At 43.2% G+C, this 14,739-nt stretch overlaps 1 protein-coding gene across 2 annotated transcripts in view; it reads left to right on the top strand.

Annotated features, from left to right (window-relative positions):
• GAREM2 (GRB2 associated regulator of MAPK1 subtype 2) overlaps positions 1 to 14,739 on the top strand; it is a 156,057-nt gene that overhangs the window by 125,008 nt on the left and 16,310 nt on the right. The window lies entirely within an intron of this gene.

Genomic DNA, 14,739 nt, shown 5'->3' with positions numbered 1-14,739 from the left:
GGTGAATCCGCCGAGGAGGAAGCGCTGCCTGCGACCTAAATGGGGTAAGTGCGGGGCTGGTGGGTTGACGATCGAGTGGGGTTGTTGATTGGGGGGGGTTGTTGATTAGGCTGACCGACCGGGGGTGTGGGTGGCTGTGATCCGACCGACTTGGGGATTGTTTGCCACCCCCCTCAAAAATGAAGCAACTGCCGCCACTGGCTCAAGAGCTACACACGCTTAGCCTTAGTGTGCGTTTGCACGTCAAGCATTTTTTTTCTGCCAAAACACTGCTGCTCCTGGTTGCATTGCCAATGATTTTTTCTTTCTGCCTCTAAACGGATCTAAATGCCTATGTGTGCATGGACACATAAGCTAACATGCAGGGATGTTTAGAGGCAGAAAAAAGGACGCCACTAAGAGCCGCGTTAAAGTGGTTGTAAACCCTTAAAGACCACTTTTTGCTATAGATAAGCCTATAATAAGGCTTAGCTGTAGCTACCCAGGATATCTCCTGAACCTGCACGTTTTAGGAGATATCCCCTGTATTTGCATGTGCCCACATCATCGGCACATGCGCACTGAAGCAAAGTGAAGCAACGGCACCTAGGTACTGTTGCTTCAGTTAGACTGTGCCGTCACCGGCAGCTCCCGCGCACATGCATGGGAGTGACGTCATTGCGGCTCCGGCCAATTAGGTTTACAACCACTTTAAAAAGTCCAGTGTGCATGAGGCCAAAAAGTTAAATATTGAGAACTCTACTCACATCGTACATCTAAAAATAAGCACTTTTACAGACCTCTACATCCAGTGGTTCCTTGTTTGCAGTATGGACATTTGTGCAGACGTCAACTACAAAAGGAGACAATTATCATAAACACTTAATAAAGTGACGTCTTAAATGGTGCCCTTCCAGGAAAATTATGTTTCTCAACACCGCTGACCTAGACTGCGTGTTTATTGCTAATGGTTTCATTGCAGTCAGATCTGGGCCACTTACTGGTTCTGATCATTTTTTTAACGAGTGCCCTCAGCCCTCCTCATAAAATAACGACATTTATTTCCAAATGCAGGGCTGTCTGGCCGCAAGTATAACACAATTAATGCAGCACAGATGCCAATCGCTCCCTTCTGCTGCTGGTGAACGCTGTCTATCTGCAGTAGAGGGGCTAACAGCCCTCAATAAAAATAAGTGGTCATTTTCCTGTCCCAAGAGGACACTTATTACCACGAAATGTATCAGTAGATTGCCGGTAATAAGGCCCAACCCCCACCCCTCTCTCCAGTCCCAGGCCTGCACACACAGCAAAGTGTAAAAAGCACTAAGATGTACAGACTTGCGGGTGAGATCAAATCATGGATGCTTAAAGCTGAACTCCGGGCACAAAACCTTTCATTTCAATATATTCCCTATTAGCCATAAAGGATATAAATCCATTTTGTGTGTACCAAATGTCTTTACAAATCCAGATATTACCTTGTAATAGTGTCAGTGATATCATCGCTGTGCTGTACTTAGCAGAGATATGGGAGGGGCCCAGCAGCTCCACCCACTAGAAAACGACAGGAGGGGTGGAGACAAGACCAGTCACCCTGCACAAGGAGAAAGAACAGCAGTGACCAGTCTTTATTACAGAGGCAAAGGGGTTGATTTACTAAAACTGGAGCACTCAGAGTCTGGTGCAGCTGTGCATGGTAGCCAATCAGGTTCTAACTTCAGCATGTTCAATTAAGGTTTGACAAAAAAACAAAAAACTGGAAGCTGATTGGTTTCTATGCAGAGCTGCACCAGATTTCGCACTCTCCAGTTTTAGTAAATCAACCCCCAAAGTCTCACACTGGTTTACTACATGGATCTGGAAGAAACACACAAACCACACCAAGATTCAAGGAACAATACACACGACTCTTGCATTTAGACAATATGTACTTATCCCGGAGTTCAGCTTTAAAGCGAACCTTTCAGTAACTTTACAAGTATGCATGGAAACTCCTTAAATTTCATAATATATAGCAATAATAGATCTTTTTCCACCAATACATTTCAGTTCCACCCTTTGTCATTAAAAAAACATCCTTCAACTCCATTCGGTTGTGAACACAACCACGAACTACACAGACTCCAGGATTTAAAGAAACCTATAGCTCCAGCATGCTCCATTCCAAGCTGTTCCAGAAACTCTCATCCTCAGGGTCGGGCAGCTCCAGAAACTCCTAACTATAGCTCCAACAGGCTCTATAAACTCTCAGCTCCAGCCCCAAGCTGTTCCAAAAACTTACAGCTCCAGCAGGCTCTGAGGCTTTCTGCAGTCTACTGGAGATGGATATTTTTAGAGCTGTGTACATATGAAGCCAGGTGGAGCTGGAGCTGGAGCGAAGAGCTTCTGGAGCCTGTTGGAACCCAGTGTTTCTGGAGCTAAGGGGTTATAGAGCCTGGTTTAGCTAGAGTTATGAGTTTCTTGAGCAGCTCCAAAGCTGAGGGTTTCTGGAGTCAGATGCAGCTAGATGTTTCTAGAACTGCCTGGAGTCAAGGGCTTCTGGATCCTGATGGAGCTGGAGCTGTTTCTGGAGCTGGAGTCAAGAGCATCTAGGGCCTGCTAGAGCTTAGGGTTTCTGGAATCTAATGGAGCTGGATGGCTCTTGGCTCCAGCTTCAGACAGCTTTAGAAAACATTAGCCCCAGAGACTCCCTGCTCCTTCTGTTTCCAGAAGCCCTCAGTTCCAGGCAGGTGTAGAAACATCCAGCTCCATCAGCCTCTAGAAACAATTGGCTTCAGAGCTGCTCCAGAAACTCATAACTCCAGCTCCAGGAGGCTCTATAAACCTTCAGCTCCAGGCAGCTCCAGAAATCCTAAACTCCAGCAGTCTCCAGAAGCTCTTGACTCCAGCCTCAGACTGCTTTGGAAAACCTCAGCTTCAGCAACACTCAACTCTAACTCCATCATACTAAAGATGCAGTAGACTCCAGAAACACTGATATACAGCAAGCTTCATTAGCTCTTGGCTCTACCTACAGTCATGCAGCAAAACCTCAGCTCCAGCTTTATAGCTTCATAAGCTCTTGGAATCAGGTAGCTCTAAAAACAACATTTATAGCCCCATGCAGGCACTATAACCCTTCAGCTCCTGCTCAAGGCAGCTCTAGCCCTAATCTCCAGCAGGAACCAGAAGCTTTTGGCTCCAGACAGCTTCAATAAACTTCAGCTCCAGGAGCACTCAGCTTCAGCTCCTTAAAGCTCCAGAAACACTCAGCTCCAGCTCCATAAAGCTCCAGAAGCCCTCAGCTCCAGGCAACTTTAGAAATCCTAAACTCCAGCAAGATCCAGAAGCTTTTGGCTCTAGCTTCAGGCAGCTTCAGTAAACCTCACCTCCAGAAACACGCAGCCTCAGCTCCATCGGATTCCAGAAGCCCTCAGGTACAAGCAGCTCTAGAAATATACAGCTCCATCAAACTCCAGAAAGCCTGAGCTCCAGCAGGCCTCAGATGCTCTTGGCTCCAGCTCCAGAAACAGCTCCAGCTCCATCAGGCTCCAGAAGCCCTTAGCTTCAGAGCTGCTCCAGAAACTTAGAAGCTCTTGGCTCCAGCTCCAGAAACACTCAGCCCTGGCTTCATCTGGCTACATATGTCCTTGGCTCCAGGCAGCTTTAGATACATTCAGCCCCTGTAGAGTGCAGAAGACCCCAGCTTTAAAATTGCTCCAGAAAAAATTACTTCCGCACTAAACTTTATTTGAAGCAGCTCTTCTCTCCTCTACCTCCAACTTTGCAGGAGCTAAAGACATCCAAACATAAATACAGTATGTCACTACTCTAGTACATATAGCAGTCTAGGTTCATATGTCATGGAAAGAACATTATGAATTTAGCTCACACAATAAAATAAATATGTTCTCGCAGGTGATCCAGTTGCTAGCGAGACATTCGATTTTGTGCTCCTTTGCAAATAAGGTCTGAAGCTCCAGTTCTAAAGCCTATCTAAAAAGATGAAGAGCTCAAAAGTCACAGACTACCTCCAGGTTCCAGAGCCTACATCATTCATGGCAGCCACTGACATTCTGAGAAAGTGGGCAGACCTAGAAGGACACAGTACAGTAAAGAGTAATAAGAAGCAGAAGAAAAGGGAAATAAATGTCAATGTAACATAAGAAATGATCAAGATTGCAGATGTTCGTAAATTCCCTAGTCCATCCTTTTTCCTCCAGAGGTCACCAGGGGTCCCTTGAGCTGTGGCTGATTGACCTAACATTTGGGGGTGCCTGCATAATTCTGGGCCCAAAGCCATTTGGCACAGCCAGCGGCATGATGCCAAAAATCTTTCAGATGTCTGTAAAGGTGACATTCTGAACACTACTGAACTTAATGGCATCACAGTCTTAGTTCCTAGGGTTCGATATTGAGTAGGTCCACCCTTTGGAGCTATAACAGCTTCAACTCTTCTGGGAAGGCTGTCCACAATGTTTAGGAGTGTGTCTATGGGAATGTTTGACCACTCTTCAAGAAGTGCACTTGTGAGGTCAGGCACTGATGTTGGACAAGAAGGTCTGGCTTGCAGTCTTCGCTCTAATTAATTTCAAAGATGTTCTATCGGGTTGAGGTCAGGACTCAATATCTTTATGGACCTCGCTTTGTGAACTGGTCCAAATCATTTGGTGGAGGGTGGATTATGGTGTGGGGTTGTTTTTTAGGGGTGGGGCTTGGCCTCTTTGTTCCAGGGAAGGGAACTCTTATGACGTCATCATACCAAGACATTTTGGACAATTTCATGCTCCCAACTTTGTGGGAACAGTTTGGGGATGGCCCTTTCCTGTTCCAACATGACTGCGCACCAGTGCACAAAGCAAGGTCCATAAAGACATGGATGAGCGAGTTTGGGGTGGAGGAACTTGACTGGCCTGCACAGATTCCTGACCTCAATCTGATAGAACACCTTTGGGATGAATTAGAGCAGAGACTGTGAGCCAGGCCTTCTCATCCAACATCAGTGCTTGACCTCACAATGCACTTCTGGAAGAATGGTCAAACATTCCCATAGACACACTCCTAAACCTTGTGGACAGCCTTCCCAGAAGAGTTAAAACTGTTATAGCTGCAAAGGGTGGGCCAACTCCATATTGAACACTACGGACTAAGACTGGGATGCCATTAAAGTTCATGTGCGTGTAAAGGCAGGTGTCCCAATACTTACATCCTCTGTAAGCTAAATAATTGGCTTGTATAGCACATTATATACATTCTTTTCTTAAAAATGGAACTAAACTTAAGTAGTAAAAAACTGCGAGCAGGAAGCTCTTTATTGTTATGTCTCTTCTGCAAAAATGAACACTTACCTTCCTGGCTGCAGTCTTTTATTAAATGAACTCTGAGCTGAGCTGCTCGCTAGGAAAGTTGTAGATTTTAATGAAATCTTTTAGGTCCGGTCAGTCTGTTACAAGCCATCCCTGACAGACAGTTGAAGCGTTGCCAGGAAAAGTTCCCAGACACTTCTCCAAGTCTTCATAAAACTCCCCAGCCCCGCTCTTTTGTTCCTAGGACAATCCCAGGACATGCTCATTGTCTCCGGGGTATAAAGGCTATGTTTGAACAATGAGCCATTCAGCCAGAGGCGTATTCTCTCATCATAAGCCACAGATAAAAGAACATTCTACGGTGTATTGGAAGAAGTCACAATATACAGCGAAGCTGTGGTAATGCTTGGTGCATAGGCCGTAGAGGAGTACACTGAAGTATTACCACTCCTGACTCATAGAATCACTCAAAGCATGCATTTCTGGTGTGCAGATCACTACTTTTATTTATCACTTGCAGCAGTCATTCTGTAAAATATCTCACTGTTAAAAATGTTTCATTTACTTGTTTTCTAGAGATGAATAATTGTATACATATACTGTAAATTACTTTAGGATTATGGCATGTAATAAATTATATAAAATATACTATTAATAGTAAATGTATTGGGATAGTAATAATTGTTGATATACATTATTTGTATCTTTGTCCTTCTTTCTCTCTCTTTCTTTCTCTCTCTCCCCCTCTCTTTCTTTTTTTCTTTCTCTTTCCCTCTCTTCCTTTCACTCTTTTTCTCTCTTTTTCGTTCTTTATTTCTTTTTCTCTCTCTCTCTTTCTTTTTCTCATCAACTAATGGTTGATAGATAGATGCAATCCTATATACATATACAGTAATATAATGGAATCCCCTCTCTCTCTCTCTCTCTTTCTTTTCTCTCTCTCTCTCACTCTCTGTCTTTCTCTCTTTTTCCCCTCTTTTTCTCTCTCTCTCGCTCTTTCTTTTTTTATCTCTTTTTCTTTCTTTCTTTCTTTCTTTCTTTCTTTCTTTCTTTCTTTCTTTCTTTCTTTCTTTCTTTCTTTCTTTCTTTCTTTCTTTCTTTTTCTCTCTCTCTCTGTCTTTCTCTGTCTTTCTCTCTCTCTTTCTTTTTTTTCTCTCTCTCTTTCTTTTTTTCTCTCTCTTTCTTTCTCTGTCTTTCTTTCTCTTCCTTTCACTCTCTTTCTTTTTCGTTCTTTATTTCTTTTTCTCTCTCTCTCTTTCTTTTTCTCATCAACTAATGGTTGATAGATAGATTATTATTATTTATTATTATTCAGGATTTATATAGCGCCAACAGTTTACGCAGCGCTTTACAATATAGAGACAATACAGTTATAATATAATACAATACAATACAATAGGATTAAGAGGGCCCTGCTCAGAAGAGCTTACAATCTAATAGGGTGGGGCAGGTGGTACAAAAGGTTGTAACTGTGGGGAATGAGCTGGTGGAAGTGGTAGGAGATTAGTTGGAGACGTGATAGGCTTTCCTGAAGAGATGAGTTTTCAGGGATTGCCTGAAGGTAGCAAGAGTAGGGGCTAGCCGGATAGATGGAGGTAGCGAGTTCCAGAGGATGGGAGAGGCTCTGGAGAAATCCTGGAGACGAGCATGGGAGGAGGAGATGAGAGAGCTTGAAAGCAGGAGGTCTTGAGAAGAGCGGAGAGGACGATTTGGGTGATATTTGGAGACAAGATTAGTGATGTAGCTTGGGGCAGAGTTGTGAATGGCTTTGTATGTTGTGGTTAGAATTTTGAATTTAATTCGCTGGGTGATTGGGAGCCAGTGTAGGGATTGAAGTAGAGGGTTGGCAGACACTGAGCGGTTGGTAAGGTATATAAGTCTGGCAGCAGCATTCATGATAGACTGAAGAGGGGATAGCCTATGGAGCGGTAGGCCAATGAGAAGGGAGTTGCAATAGTCAAGGCGAGAGATAACAAGGGAGTGAATGAGGAGCTTGGTGGTTTCATTTGTTAAAAAAGGGCGAATTTTAGAGATGTTACGGAGGTGAATTCTACAAACTTTTGACAATGATTGGATTTGAGGCTGAAATGACAAGTCGGAGTCTAGGATTACACCTAGTACCCTGGCATGAGGGGAGGGACTGATGGTTGCATTGTTGATTTTGATGGAAAAGTCATGGAGGGGGGCACGGGCGGGGGGGAATATTAATAGCTCAGTTTTAGAGAGATTTAGTTTAAGGAAGTGGTGCGACATCCATGCTGATATGTCAGTTAGTAAGTTAGTAATGCGAGAGGAGACTGAAGGAGTGAGGTGAGGAGTAGACAGATAGATTTGGGTGTCATCAGCGTATAAGTGGTATTGGAAGCCGTGGGCAGTTATTAGGTGACCAAGGGAGGTGGTGTAGATAGAGAAGAGAAGGGGTCCAAGAACCGAGCCTTGGGGGACCCCCACAGAAAGGGGCAATGGAGAGGAGGAGACAGAGTTGTAGGTGACACTGAAGGAGCGCTGTGATAAATAGCCAGAGAACCAGGATAGAGCAGAATCTCGGAGGCCAAGGGAATGTAGTTTATTGAGAAGGAGCGGGTGGTCAACAGTATCAAAGGCCGCAGAGAGGTCAAGTAGTAGGAGTATGGAGTACTGGCTGTTGGTTTTAGCAGTTAGTAAATCGTTAGTGAGTTTTAGTAAGGTAGTTTCCGTGGAGTGCTGCGAGCGAAAGCCAGACTGTAAGGGGTCAAGAAGGTTATTTTCATTGAGGTAGGAGCTAAGACGGTTGTAGACTAAGCGTTCTAGAAGTTTAGAGGTGAATGGGAGTAATGAGATGGGTCTTAAGTTGTTCAGGTCGGTAGGGTCCAGTGAGGGCTTTTTAAGAATGGGAGTGATCTGTGCATGTTTTAGAGGGGAGGGGAAAATGCCACTAGAAAGGGAGAGATTGAAGATGTGGGTGAGGGAGCATAGGATAGAAGAAGAGGGTGACCGTAGTAGTTGTGAGGGAACAGGATCCAAGGGACAATTGGTTAGGTGGGCATTCGAGAAAATTTTTGTAACCTCTTCCGTAGTAGCCAATTCAAAAGAGGAGAGGGTTGAATGTGCTGCTGGGCAAGGTATGATGGGTGGGGAAGATGTACGCACAGTGGAGATGTCCTCACGAATTGCATTGATCTTGTCTTTGAAGTGATTGGCAATCTCTTGGGCAGTGAGTGAGTTAGTGGGTAGAGGGGGTGGTGGACGAAGCAGAGAGTTAAAGGTTGAGAAGAGCCGACGGGGACTGGATGACAAGGAATTAATAAGAGAGACAAAGTAGGCTTGTTTGGCAGCATGGAGGCATGAATTGTATTTTAGAAGGGCAGATTTATATAGGGTGAAATCTTGCAGGCATTTGGTTTTACGCCACAGTCGTTCAAGAGCACGGCAATGTCTCTTGAGATTTCTAGTGTTGTCAGTTTGCCAGGGTTGTAACGGTCGGGGCCTAATTCTGCGTGTGGTTAGGGGAGCAAGTGCATCTAGTGATGATGAGAGTGAACTGTTGTAGACAGAAGTGGCCAGGTCAGGACAGGACAGGGGAGAGATTATGTCATATAGGTTGTCAGTAGCAGAATAGAGAAGAGAAGGGTTAAAGTGGCGAAGGTTTCTACAAGTAATTGTTTGCCGCTTGGAGGGATGGGTGGTTAGATGCACATTTGATTTCTTTCTTTCTTTCTTTCTTTCTTACTTTCTTTCTCTTTCCTTTTCTCTCTCTCTCTCACTCTGTCTTTCTCTCTTTTTCCCTCTCACTTTTCTCTCTCTTTCTTTCATTCTCTTTCTTTCTTTCTTTCTTTCTCTTTCTTTCTCTCCCCCTCTCTTTTTTTCTTTCTCTCTCCCTCTCTTCCTTTCACTCTCTTTCTCTCCTTTCTCTCTTTTTCGTTCTTTATTTATTTTTCTCTCTCTCTCTCTTTTTCTCATCAACTAATGGTTGATAGATGCAATCCTTTATACATATACAGTGATATAATGGAGTCCAGCAGATAGTGACAGATGATCTGTCAGGCCCGGTGATGTGATGGTCATACTACAAACTTTACTCTGCTCCAGCTAGGAAATTCTTTGTGACAAAGCAGTAATTAGTGGATGACACAATGGGGCTCATTGTCCTCTTGCAGAACACTGAGGTTTGCACTCCCCCAGCAGAGCATCGTGTAAAAAGACGTATAGATGTTTTTCCTGGAGTTGGGCAGACATTCAGTGTAGACCCCCAGACAGATTTTCCCAGAATTTGGCCTTGGACATGGCAGTGTTCAGCTTCTGGTGCTGAAGGACAGCGAAGGTTGTCTCTGGATCTGGACTCTTGTGCCCTCTAGTGGAGACAGAAGATATTTATAAATGGAACCCAAGAGAATAGACTAAAAGACCACTCCATGGGTAGAACATATATGAATGCTGAATAGGCTGTTTCTTAATTTGCTTCTCATTAAAAATGTAACAAGCTTGATAAATGGTGTTTTTAACATAAGAGCAATGGTGCTCAGCTCTGGTCCTTAAGGGCTGCCAACAGAGCATGTGTTCTCAACAACCAGGTAGAGGCACAACTGCATTAATAAGTCATTAGGAAAACATTGATTAGCTCACCTGTGAAGGGAACAGCTATTTGAGGACCAAAGTTAAGATTCTGGTCCTAAACACAAGGGAATTGCTTCATTTTTGTTTCTAAACGCTACCAGCCTCTTACCTACCAGCCTGAAATATCCCTTCTTTACCAGGCAATTTTCCAGTTTTCTGTGATGTGATAGTTTGACTGACAACTACTCCATCATGCATCACTGTACCCAAGTGATTTTTATATCATTCTTTGAGCCAGTGGTATTGGTGGTAGTGGTGGTTTTATTACCACTGGGTCATCATTTTTACTATATAATAGAAAACAAACATTTTGAAATAACAATTCCCATTTCTTTCTGTTTTAAAACATATCAAATAAATAGGCTAGCACAGTACAAACACCCCTTTTTTTTTGGAAAATAGACACTTAAAGGTGATCTTAATTTTTGCCCACATTTTTTTCAAAATGAAGAATAATGGTGTTATTTAGAGGGTTGAAAAAATGGAGCTTAATATTCATTAATGTACAGGTCATACGCAGAGGGAGGAGGAGGTAAGGGGATTCATGTACAGGTTGTAACAGTGTGCGGATGGAGATGAAGGGGTTAATGTACCAGATATGTAATGTGAAGGGTGTGAGGTACAGGCACTGTGGACAGGTTGGACAGGAGAGGAGGGGGCAGTGAAAGGGTAAAAAAAGGCAATCCCACAATCAGATTATTATACACCCCCCCCCCCCCCACTTTGAATCTGCTGTTGCCTACCTCCCTTCTTACCATCACTTCAATTATTTATTCCTCCTTTCCCTACATTGGAAGAAGGGGAGGGAAGTGTAAACAAGGACAGTGTTTACATTTATGACTGTAATGATTGGTCATTACAGGGAACACAAGGCACAGAGCCCTTCAGATTGGCTCTATGTATTCTGCTTGTGATCTGCACAGTCAAATTACAGCTCAAAGGCATTCAATAGGCATCCTGGGCCTTTCCTGCAGTGCCGTTTATAAAAGCTGCTCTACCTAATGCTCTAATGCCGCTTCGTTAGGAGGATATCTGTAATTTGATTGGCAAATGATCAAAAACAATGTAATTGACCAGAATAGTAACAGCATTCAATACAATAATGTCAATAACAAAATATATGCTCATGTATCGTGAGATTTTGAGTGCAAACCTCCTCCCATGAGCAAGGGCATTGAAGATGAAACATGGCTGGGTCTTTCAGCATGACAATGATCCCAAACACACCGCCCGGGCAATGAAGGAGTGGCTTCGTAAGAAGCATTTCAAGGTCCTGGAGTGGCCTAGCCAGTCTCCAGATCTCAACCCTATAGAAAACCTTTGGAGGGAGTTGAAAGTCCGTGTTGCCCAGCGACAGCCCCAAAACATCACTGCTCTAGAGGAGATCTGCATGGAGGAATGGGCCAACATACCAGCAACAGTGTGTGACAACCTTGTGAAGACTTACAGAAAACGTTTGACTTCTGTCATTGCCAACAAAGGATATATAACAAAGTAATGAGATGAACTTTTGATATTGATCTTATTGAATACTTATTTTCCACCATAATTTGCAAATAAATTCTTTCAAAAATCAGACAATGTGATTGTCTGGATTTGTTTCCACATTTTGTCTCTCATAGTTGAGGTATACCTATGATGACAATTACAGGCCTCTCTCATCTTTTTAAGTGGGAGAACTTGCACAATTGGTGGCTGACTAAATACTTTTTTGCCCCACTGTATGGGGGGAAGAGCAGAACTGCTTACCTATAACCCTGGCAGGCACAGGACACAGGACGTCACCAAAGGTTCCCCCGCGGCGACCAGGAGGGACTTACAAATCACTGGACTGGTATCTAAATGGATGGGGTGAGACAGTTAAAATGGGTAAACTATGCACTTGGATCCCTCCAGTCCCTCCAAGTGCATAGTTTACCCATTTCAACTGTCTCACCCCATCCATTTAGATACCAGTCCAGTGATTTGTAAGTCCCTCCTGGTCGCCACAGGGGAACTTTTGGTGACGTCCTGTGTCCTGTGCCTGCCAGAGTTATGCCGCGTACACACGGTCGGACTTTTCGGCTACAAAAGTCCGACAGCCCATCCGACAGACTTTTGACGGACTTTTGGACGACTTGCGGCAGACTTTCTAACGAACGGACTTGCCTACATACGATCACACAAAAGTCCGACGGATTCGTACGTGATGACGTACACCGGACTAAAATAAGGAAGTTGATAGCCAGTAGCCAATAGCTGCCCTAGCGTGGGTTTTTGTCCGTCGGACTAGCATACAGACGAGCGGATTTCTGGGTCTGGCGTAGTTACGACGTAAAGATTTGAAGCATGTTTCAAATCTAAAGTCCGTCAGATTTGCGGCTGGAAAAGTCAGCTGAAAGTCCGGGGAAGCCCACACACGATCGGATTGTCAGCCGCCTTTGGTCCATCGGCGTCCGTCGGACTTTTGTAGATGAAAAGTCCGACCGTGTGTACGCGGCATTATAGGTAAACAGCTCTGCTCTTCCCCCCATATATATTTTGTTATTGATATTATTGTATTAAATGCTTTTACTATTCTGGTCAATTATATTGTTATTGATCATTTGCCAATCAAATTACAGATATCCTCCTAACGAAGCAACCTGTAACCTGTAGAATTATTTAAGCATCGCCTAAGGAGATTTTTGAGGGTAAAAGTTTGACGCCATTCCACGAGCGGGCGCAATTTTGAAGCGTGACATGTTGGGTATCAATTTACTCGGCGTAACATTATCTTTCACAATATAAAAAAAATTGGGCTAACTTTGTCTTATTTTTTTATTCAAAAAAGTGAATTTTTTCCAAAAAAAGGTGCGCTTGTAAAACCGCTGCACAAATACGATGTGAAAAAAAGTATTGCAATGACCGCCATTTTATTCTCTAGGGTGTTAGAAAAAAAACAATATACAATGTTTGGGGGTTCTAAGTAATTTTCTAGCAAAAAAAAACTGTTTTAGACACGTAAACACCAAAATCTCAAAACGAGGCTGGTCCTTAAGTGGTTTTAATAAACCTTTATATACATTTTTTACATATCTGCCTACATACTTGTTTTTAGTCTAGTTTATATTGTACCAAAATAGTTCAATTGCCCTCGTTCTCTAAGGAGGCTTGGTTGGGGACCAAGCTCCTGACCTCTAGAACTACTCTTCGAAAATTATGTCAAACATGAACAATTGACCAGAAGTGACAAAAAGGAGGGATGAAAGACAGGCACAGAAGAAACTTACCAGGAACAGGTGCAAAAACAAGTAATAAATAAAAATGAAGATGAAATAAGATGGTAATATTTGAGGAAAAGATCCACATCCCATCTATGGTTCATGCCTGTGGGGATGCGTGTCCCCAACAGAAAAATCCACTTGACTTCCTGTTCCAAGAGCCTTCTGTGCATGTCTTCTTTTGAACTGCAGAAAAAGAGAAGGAATCCATGTTACCTTCACGTGTAAATTTAAAATGTTTTGATACATTGGACATCCTTCTCTCATTACTATTGGCTACTCCATTGTAATGCTTGCTAACTCTTATGCAAAGGGACCTGGTGGTACATCCTACATATCGTAATTTACAAACATCACATTCTATCACATAAACCACATGTTTTCTATTACAATTTATAAAGTCCTTAATAGGAAATACTTTTCCATTGTGGTATGAGGTGATAGGCTTGTGATTCTTGTTGTGTTTGTTGCAATACCTACAAGTATTCAGACCACAGCTATAAGAGCCATTAATACTAAGCCAAGTTTTAGGAATGGTAGTGGGTTGATACAAACTAGGCGACAAAGAATTTCCTAGAGTCGGGGCACAGTGGCAAGAGAGATCACACCCATTAGAAAGCACATCTATTAGGTCATCATAAAGGATAGGGAGATGTTTGTTAACAATATACTTAATCTAAATAAAATCTTTAGAGAAGGTGGTGACAAAGGTGATAGAATGTTTATCCCGGTTCTTTTTAATAATTTTTGAGGACCCAATAGATTTGTTCCTGTTATGTATTAAACTGTTCCGATCTTTAAGGCAATAGTAATGGCTCTATTGATGTGCCACTTTTGGTAGCCTCTATTATTTAAACGTGTTGAGATATTGGAACATTCTTGTTGAAAGCTTTCTGCAGTGGGACAATTGTGTTTGGCCCTAATGAACTCACCCACTGGAATGGAACGAATGGTGTGGGGAGGATGACAACTGGAAACCAGAAGTAAAGAATTTCCTGCAGTAGATTTGCGTCCTAGTATCTATAAGGCCAGTACGACAATCACCCCTAAGTGTGATATCAAGAAAGTCAATCCTAGTCTTGTTGCTCACATGATGTACCGATAAATGACACTTCAAGGATTTCAGTGTTGCCGGCTCTTCTTACTGTTTATGCAATAGTAAGGTGCAGCAAGAATTTTTCTAAGGATCTGACAAGCAACTTTCATGAAACCGTTAACGCACCCTACAGCAAAAGCCAGTCTACAGATGCTTTTCCAATGCAGGACAAAACAATGGGGTCACTATCCACCCTCCTTCCCTAGCAGCACATACTCACCTTTCCTTCACTTCCCCACTGCTCCAATCAGTGTCTTGTATGTCTGAATACAGGGTATCAGTGCATGAAAGCAGTGGTTAATTGGCCCAGCACTGTCACATGGGGGTGTGGAGAGAGTCCATAGACCTGAGAAAGCTCCGGGTCCAACTTGGTCCTTACACAGGGCTTTCACTCTTCTCTCGGCAGTCAAATGTAGCAGCAGTAGAGCAAAGGAGGATATGTATGAACTGCTGGAGAAGGGGAGATCTTAGAGAACCTGTCACTTTACCCTTCAACACTTCTGATTGGTTTCTACCAATGCTCTCTGTATGCTAAATGCATGCT

Source organism: Aquarana catesbeiana, linkage group LG04 (genome assembly GCF_042186555.1).
Source record: "Aquarana catesbeiana isolate 2022-GZ linkage group LG04, ASM4218655v1, whole genome shotgun sequence".
Classification (NCBI taxonomy): Eukaryota; Metazoa; Chordata; class Amphibia; order Anura; family Ranidae; genus Aquarana; species Aquarana catesbeiana.
This window is presented reverse-complemented; position numbering and strand designations above follow the sequence as displayed.